The 8,330-nt window shown below is 55.6% G+C and overlaps 1 long non-coding RNA gene across 1 annotated transcript in view; it reads left to right on the top strand.

Moving 5' to 3' along the window:
• The first annotated feature begins 3,160 nt into the window (after nt 1–3,160).
• The window catches only part of LOC132013309 (uncharacterized), a 7,067-nt gene continuing 1,897 nt past the window's right edge, over nt 3,161–8,330 (top strand). Inside the window, exons 1-2 of the long non-coding RNA XR_009402988.1 lie at nt 3,161–3,247; nt 5,185–5,419. This is a non-coding gene — a long non-coding RNA (uncharacterized LOC132013309). The remainder of the gene's footprint in view (nt 3,248–5,184; nt 5,420–8,330) is intronic.

Genomic DNA, 8,330 nt, shown 5'->3' with positions numbered 1-8,330 from the left:
CGAAATAAAGCTTTGCTTGACCTTCACTTTGTATCAGGCTCGCTCCTTTAATCACGGACCCATTATTGGGGCATAACAGCCATGACATTAAAAAAAAAATCAATCTTACATAATTACATTATCAACAAACAAAACAGAAATCATGCAAAATAGTTTCTCCAGTCACCATGCAATTATACTGTAAATTATTAACACAAATACAGGAAATCCCCCTCTATTTGGAAATACGTTTTTAAAATAAATACCTCATGGGTCACAGAAGAAATCAAAATGAGACTCGGCTTGCTAAGTAAGTGATCGCAGATATGGAATGTGTCCACTCACATGCAAACCACTGACCACACCTGGAGAGAACTGTGTGGTCTTACTTTCCTACATCCAAAACAAGAGTCAACATTGCAGCACCTGGGTGACTCAGTGGGTTTGAAAGACCCGCGGATCCCCTTACCCAAGAATCCAACACTGCCACTGGATGCAATCAGCAAGAGGTTCTTTATTGTTACGCAGGCGCCTGTGGGTGGTCAGCAGCTCCTGCTAGGTGAGCACTCCCGGCTGGGGTGGTGCCGGGTTTTTATAGACAGGTACAAACAAGTTTTGGGTGGCGTGCAGCTGATAGGTTGACAGTTAGAACTTTTGAAAAAGGCATACGTGGAGTTTGCTGATTGGCTTTGGGGACCCGCGCGCCAAGAGAGAGGCGGGAAGGGGGAACAAGCTGATTGGTTCTGAGGGTCCGCGCGCGGGAGGAGAGAGGCAGGGAGGGGGAACAGGAAGGGGGAAGGCAGGAATGCCATCATGGCGTCTCTATTATTTCTATAAGCCAAGCGGTTACAGAAGGGCAAAAGAGCAATTAATAACCTAATTTACGCCTAAAAGCCAGCGGTTCACAGAAAAGGAAACAAGCGGTTAGTTGTCCTATCTATCTTCTAGGGGAGGGGTCTTTCAGGTTCAAGCCTCTGCCTTCAGCTCAGGCCATGATCTCAGGGTCCTGGGATCGAGCCCGGCATCGGGCTCTCTGCTCAGCGGGGAGTCTGCTTTCTTCTCTCTCTCTGCCTGCTTGTGATCTCTGTCTGTCAAATAAATACAATCTTAAAAAAAAAAAAAAAAAGGAAAAGAAAAGAGTCAACATTAATGAAGCAAATAAGTGTCCCTCAAAAAGAACCGCCAAAGAAGTCCCCAACTGCTGCCGCCCCTCGGAACAATTTGTTACTTAAACTGCAACCCCTGGAGGATTTTACTAGTGGCCAAGCACATTGAGATACGGCCTTAAGAAATACATATACTGGCAACGGGTCTTTGCGGAGGAGGACGATGTACGACCGTGAATCTGGGCAGCTGGGGACGCCCGGCTCGCTCAGGGCGGAACGAAATACCGGCTGCCTCCCTTTTCCGTTCTCGCTCCTTTCTCTTCCCAGAAGCGCCCGTTGTGAGTTAGAGGAGTCCCTCGAGTGTGCTTGGTTAACTAGAAACTGGATCCTCCTACTTGCTTGTCCACAAGACGCGACCAGTGACTAACGTCTGACCTTCATCGGTCCTTCTGTTGGCTGTTGTCTTCTGTCTAATAAAAGTGCGACTGTGGAGCCGCTCGTGGCGCCGTCCTTTTCGGCTGTTGTGCGCTGCTCCCGGTCTCTTGCCGCTGACTTGTTTGTGCCTAATTCTTCTCCCGTCGCCGACTGGAAGCGGCACCCAACAAATAGAAGATACAAGAAAGCGGGGCGCCTGGGTGGCTCAGTGGGTTAAGCCGCTGCCTTCGGCTCAGGTCATGATCTCAGGGTCCTGGGATCGAGTCCCGCATCGGGCTCTCTGCTTGGCAGGGAGCCTGCTTCCCCCTCTCTCTCTGCCTGCCTCTCTGTCTACTTGTGATTTCTCTCTGTCAAATAAATAAATAAAATCTTTAAAAAAAAAAAAAAAAAAAAAAAAGAAGATACAAGAAAGCGGAGGGAACACTAACCAGAGTGGAACTTAACCACAGGGAAGCCACGCCTGCAGGGGACAGAGCTCTCCCAAAACAGGATGTGTTTGGAAACATTAATTGTAAAGTTTTGCACATGAGGTAGACACAACACCAGGCGAGGAAGGCGCAAGGCAAGATTTATTAAAGGCGTCTCTGGTGAAGTTTTGGGGCTCAGGAGGAGAGCCAGGGAAGTCGCGAGGGGAGGAGGTGGGCACCCTCGGGTGAGGTTCCGGGACTCCACAGAAAGGGGAGTCGCGGAAGTCGCGGTGGCAGGGAGTCTGCGGGGGTCTATCATCGGGCCAAGGCAGGGCATGGGTTCACGTCCATACATGGTAAGGTATTTGGTGATTGGAGGGTATGGGGTGGGGCCCCTGATACTCCTTTTTCCTGCATAGGTCTTGGGTTACTTATGGAGACGTGACCTGGGCATCCTTTAGGCGGGAGTCCAGGGTTAGGGAAGTGGGGGGAGGGGCTGGAAGATGGCAGCCCCCGCGGTCGTTTCTATTGTTTCTCTGCATTCCCCGAGCCGCCCGAGCCACCGACCCAACATTAATTGAAGGAGCAGGAGGCGGGCTGAGGACAAAGCAAAGGCTGGCGCCTTGCACCCCCCTTCCATCCGCTCCCCTCCATATGTGTGGCGTTCCTCAGGCACCCCTGCCTGCCATAAAACGATAAATGGTTAACTTGCTGAGATCACAATCCTGCAAGACTGGAGTCTCCCTTGGTTTGCAAATGTCCTTGAGATTTACAACAAAGAAGTTACCTTATCAATAGCCCAATTTCCAGGGACACAGAACTCAGTTCCTCAAGCCTAATGTCACCCTCCCCTCCATAAAAAAACCGAAGGAGGCGGAGGTAGAAGGAAAAGTAAATAAAGTTAAATTTCTTCTAAACCTAAATCTCATTAACAAGGATGCTTGATAGCAGGAATGTAACATTCCACCAGGAGACTCTCAATTGTCTTTACTTGATAGTAACCAGGCCTTCAATATCCTGGTAGTGCTTTTTTCGCCTGCGTGGGTTCACCGGCCAGTTCTGCTTCTGTAAGATTGCTTTGTCTGCTTTCGCGCGGGGGTCCCCTGACCCAATTCACTGTGCCAAGTATGCCTGTTCAAACAGCTCAGCCCCACCCGAAACTTGTTTGTATCTGTCTATAAAAACCCTGCCCCGACCCAGCTCCGGACCTCTCGGCGTTATTGGCAGCGAGCAGCGAGCAGCGCAGAGGTCCAGGTTCGAACCTGCAATAAACGACCCTTGCTGATTGGCTTTGACTCACATCTCTGGTGGTCTTTTAAGGTGGGGGTAATACTCTATTGGCATTTCATAATGACGGGTGGAAATCTGGTGACACTAGTCAGGATAAAAAGGGGAAGCAGTGGTCTCAGCCCTTGTAAAATCGTGCTCCTTCAAACCTGCCCCGCAGCCTAACCCTGGCTGGGATCCGAGTCCTGTGAGGGCCGCCTTCTGGAATGGGACTAGTGTCGGGACCCCCTGAGCCCTTGGGGAGGGGCTGACAGCCGGAGGAGACAGCTCTGAGCCAACGGGTGGCCCACACTGACCTCAGTGCTGGGCATGGCTCCCCCGCCCCCAGCCTGGCCTAGGCGTTTGTGGCTGCAGCCCAGACACCAACTGGTTTAAAACACAGCACACAGCGCAAGGGTTTTTTTTTCTAAAAGATTTTATTTGACAGACAGAGATCACAAGCAGGCAGAGAGGCAGGCAGAGAGAGAGGAGGAAGCAGGCTCCCCGCTGAGCAGAGAGCCCGATTCGGGGATCGATCCCAGGACCCTGGGATCATGACCTGAGCCGAAGGCAGAGACTTTAACCCACTGAGCCACCCAGGCGCCCCCACAGCGCAAGGATTGTACTAACATGTTCAATATAAAAAAATTCTGAAAATTTAAGTTAATGAGGTAAATTATGCATCAAAAGCTAATAAAACTTACAAGAAATAATAGAACACAAAAAGTTCTGATTTTTTGGGGGGGGGTGTTAACTTTTGCTTGGACGGAGCTATGCACTCAGGGGAGGCTTGCGGGCAGGCGCTTGGCCCCTAGCAGCGGCCCAGCCTTGGGGTGGGGGCAGGCGGTGTGGCGCGCGGGGACACCGGTACAGGTGCAGGGAGGGCTTCCTCGCCGAGTGCCCCGCGGCCTTCACCCCTCCACCGCGCAGCCCCCTCCTCCCCCGACACTGGCTCGCAGAGCTGGTCCGCGGCCGCTCTCTGCCCTGCAAACGGGTCACTTTGAGAATGCTGCTTCGTGCACTTGGCCCTTTGCTTTCCCGCCCATTCTCCGGAGACCTGACGGACGTGAAGACCGCCAGCGTCCCGTGTGCAGTGCTGAGAAGTCACGTTGGCAGTGAACCCAGGGCGGCCACAGGCTGTCAGGCGGGTACACAGGTGTCCTCTCCCTCGTCTGCGCTGGGAGCCCAGCTGCACGAGCCGCCCATCGCACGGTGCAGCTCCTGCTTCTCCACCAGGGAAATCGGCCCTTCGGACGCCCCCCCCCCCCCCGCCCACCTCCTCCCTCCCGCACTCCACCCGAGGAAACCGCAGATCTGATTTCTCTTAGAAAACTTTAAAAAAAAAAGATTTTGAGAGAGCGAGCGAGCGAGCGTTACGGGAGAGAGCGAGCGCACGCGCACGCGCGGGAGGGGTCAGGGGAAGGTGCAGAGGGAGAGGGAGAAGCAGGCCACCGCTCCCCTCCCAGAAGGGAACCCTATTAGGCACTGGGGCCTCTGTCCCAGGACCCTGCGATCATGACCTCAGCAGAAGGCAGAGGCTTAGCAGACTGAGCCACCCAGGCATTCAGATCTGATCTCTTTTTCTAGAAGTTTGGTTTTTCTGCCTCCCTCCTATTTTTTTAGGTTCCACGTGTATGTGAGATCGTGCAGTATCTGGCCGCATTTGTCTCTGACTTATCTCAGAAGGGCCACCCCCACCAGTCCTTTACCCACGGACTGTGGGAGGACACTTAGGTTGCTTCCATGTCTTGGCGATTGTGAAGGACACTGCTGTGAACATGGATGCAGGACAATGTCATTTCAATGCAGTCACACAGCATTTCCCGCACAGCGTACATGCTGGAGACCCCGAGTTAGCTCTTCCACTGGGCCCTTCCCGAGGTGGGTCTGTGACCTCCAGAGGGGCATCTCGGGGGTCTCCACTTTAGGGTGTGGCAACAAAGCTGCCATCAAGTAGTCATGACCCGTGTCTACCTCCTCTTGTGTTGCAGAATTCACATGTTGGAGCACCCTGGAGGGTGACCGTGCCTGGAGATGGGTGTTTGTGGAAGTGTTAGGAGAAACGCTCTGATCCACGCTGACCGGTGTCCCGAAGAGAAGGGGAGAGCAGGACGCAGACACACACAGAGATGCCCATGGGAGGACATGGGGAGGGGACGGTCATCTACATGCCAGGAGGAGCAGCCCCGCTCGTGCCTGGAGCTCAGACTTCCAGCCTCTGGGACTGTGAGTAACAGCCTTCTGACACTTGAGCTGTCCTGTCTGTGGTGTCTGTCATGAATGCTGGCGAACAGCCCTCTCCAGGGGATGTCTGGGCTCCCACTTGTCTGCAACCCGCCCTGGAGGTCTGTTAGGTGAAGGGGGGTGGAAGGGGTATGTGTGAGGGAGTCACGGGAAACGGAGGGTGGAGGGGGCAGTGTGTGAGAGGGTCACAAGGAAGAGGGGGCCTGGACAGCTGTGGGCATTCGGGGGGCAGGGGGAAGGGTTTCTTGCTTTGACCACAGCTCAGGTGATGAGGCATGCCGGGTTGGAGAGAGTCAGGAGACCGTGAGGGCTGCAAGGGCCCCACCCCAGTCACAGCTGGACAGAAGCCCTCTGAGGACAGGCTGGCCTGATCCAGGCCCCACACAACTTGCCCTCTTGCCCTGCACCTGCTCTGTCCAGCCACTGCCTGTGCTCCTGCTGGCTTAGCCGGGTGAGCCAATGGATGTGCTGGCCTGGGTCCCCCTTCATTCTTTCCCCCCGTCCCTGGGGTACCTGGGCTCCATCCTGGGCGCTGGGAGCTGACCTGCTGGAGGGGTCCCTTGCTGCCCAGAGGGGGAAGCCAGGGCACAGAAAGGAAGGGGGCTGCCAGAGGTCCCACATCGAGTGCAGCCAGCAGCCGAGCTCTCCTCGTGCCGACATGCCCACACCCCTCCGCCTTTTCCCGCATTACCCAGACGTGTCGCTGGACCTACTGTTGCCTTTGCAGCCCCCAGAGAGGTGCTTTCCACCAGGCTGGCTGACGACCCTGGAAATGCTGTGAGGCACCGTCGGGCTGGGCTCACCGGTTCCCAGGACCTCCTCCGCTCAGAGCCCCCACCCCAGGGCTTTGTGCTGCCCTCCCCTGGAGGCACCGACAGGCTCTGCGTCGTGGTGGCTCCTTGTCTGAGCCCATGTGTGCACCCACGGGGCCGTGACGTTCAGGGGCTGCCCTGCGTGGGTGAGGGGAGGTGAGCCTGGCAAGCTGGTACTTCCCAGAGTTAGTGTGGGAGACGGCAGTGGGCTCCTGCCAGGCCCCAGGCTGTGCAGCTGTGGGGTCAGAGGACCAGGCAGGGAACTGGGCGCGGTCTCTGACCACCGGCTGTGTCTCCCCCAGCAGCCGAGGTGCTCCTTGGTGCCCAGGCAGTGCTTCCAGCCCACCTCCTGCAGAGAACATTTGCTTGGGGCACCAGGGGGCTCAGTCGCTAAGCGTCTGCCTTCGGCTCAGGTCATGATCTCGGGGTCCCAGGATGGAGCCCCGCATCGGGCTCCCTGCTCAGCGGAAAGTCAGCTTCTCCGTCTCCCTCTGCTCCTCCTCCCACCCCGTGCCCTCTCGCTCTCTCAAATGAACAAAATCCTTTAAAAAAAAAGGGGGGGGGAGAGAAGACTGCTCTGGCAGACCACACGGGCAGCAAGCGCAGCGCTGCCGGAGGGCAGGGAGGCTGGGCGCCGCGGAGCTCGTGGGTCCTTCAGCAGGAGGCTGCGGAGTGGCAGGCGAGATGGGCAGAGTCTGAGAAGACCCGGTTTCTCTTCTGTCTCCCTTCCATCCCCCCTCCCTTCCTCCCTCCCCCTTCCTCCTTCACATCTTTCCTCCGACCCTTTTAGATTTTATTTGTAAGCAATCTCAACACCCAGCTTGGAGCTCAAACTTACAAACCTGAGATCACGCCACATGCGTCACTGACTGAGTCAGCCAGGGGCCCCAGGAAAGCCTGGTTCCTTCCTTCCTTCCTTCCTCCGCTTTTTTTCCCATAGTTTTTTTTTTTTTTTTTTTAAGATTTTGTTTATTTATTTGAGACAGAGCGTGAAAGCGGGAGATTGAGAAAACGAGCGGGGGGGGGGGGGAAGCAGACTCCCCGCTGAGCAGGGAGCTCCATCCCAGGACCCTGGCATCATGACCTGAGCGGAAGGCAGACACTTCACCGACTGCGGCACCCAGGTGTCTAAAGACCTCGTTTTTTATTTTAAAATTTTTTCTAATGTTTTATTGATTTATTTGACAGACAGAGATCACAAGCAGGCAGAGAGGCAGGCAGAGAGAGAGGAGGAAGCAGGCTCCCCACCAAGCAGAGAGCCCGATGCGGACTCGATCCCAAGACCCTGAGATCACGACCTGAGTGGTAGGCAGAGGCTAACCCACTGAGCCACCCAGGCGCCCCTGAAGACCTCGTTTTTAATCCAAGTACATGCATTTGCCAGGAAAATGCTGGTCTCAGTCTTCTCTTGCCAGAATGGGACTGAGGTGGTTGTGTCCATCTCAAGGTCCTTAGGATGAGTGAAGGAGATGGTCCATATGGGCATTCCACACAGCGTGTGGCACAGGCATGCCCAGGTTGTAAGACAGGTCGTTACAGTTACTGACTGCAGGGTGTAGGCTGCACAGAAAGGAAGAGGGACAAGTATGGGGCAGAGGGTAGACTTGATCCCAGTCACACGCTGGGCCCTCTCCAACCCTGGTCACACTCCGAGCCCCGATCCTGGGTACATGAGGAGACATGACTTCACTTACCTTTTCCTGTGCATCCCCACAGAATGGGAGAGTTATCTGAAAAGGTCCAGGCAGGCGCTGGCAGGTTTGCTCAAAGGGGTGAAGAGTGCATTCTGCAGGTTTCAATCAATAACCCTCTGTCCCGTGGGTCCCGGGTTCCCCAGGCCGGGAAAGGATAGCCATCAAAACCGCTGCCCTGCGTTCCACCGAGTCTGGTTTTCTCCAAGTCCTCCCGTCGGAGCACAGCTCTCTGCAACCAAGTGGCCAGTGCAGCAGCAGGGGGGCGGGGCTGCAGCGGCCGGGGGCGGAGCTGCAGCGGCCGGGGGGCGGGGCTGCAGCAGCCGGGGGGCGGTGGCGGGGGGGATCGGGGGAGCACACGTGTGAACGGGGGAGCGAGAGGGCAGGGGC

The sequence above is a fragment of the Mustela nigripes genome, chromosome 3 (assembly GCF_022355385.1).
Source record: "Mustela nigripes isolate SB6536 chromosome 3, MUSNIG.SB6536, whole genome shotgun sequence".
Lineage (NCBI taxonomy): Eukaryota > Metazoa > Chordata > Mammalia > Carnivora > Mustelidae > Mustela > Mustela nigripes.
Note: the sequence above shows the minus strand (reverse complement) of the source record. Positions and strands in the feature narration are given on the sequence as shown.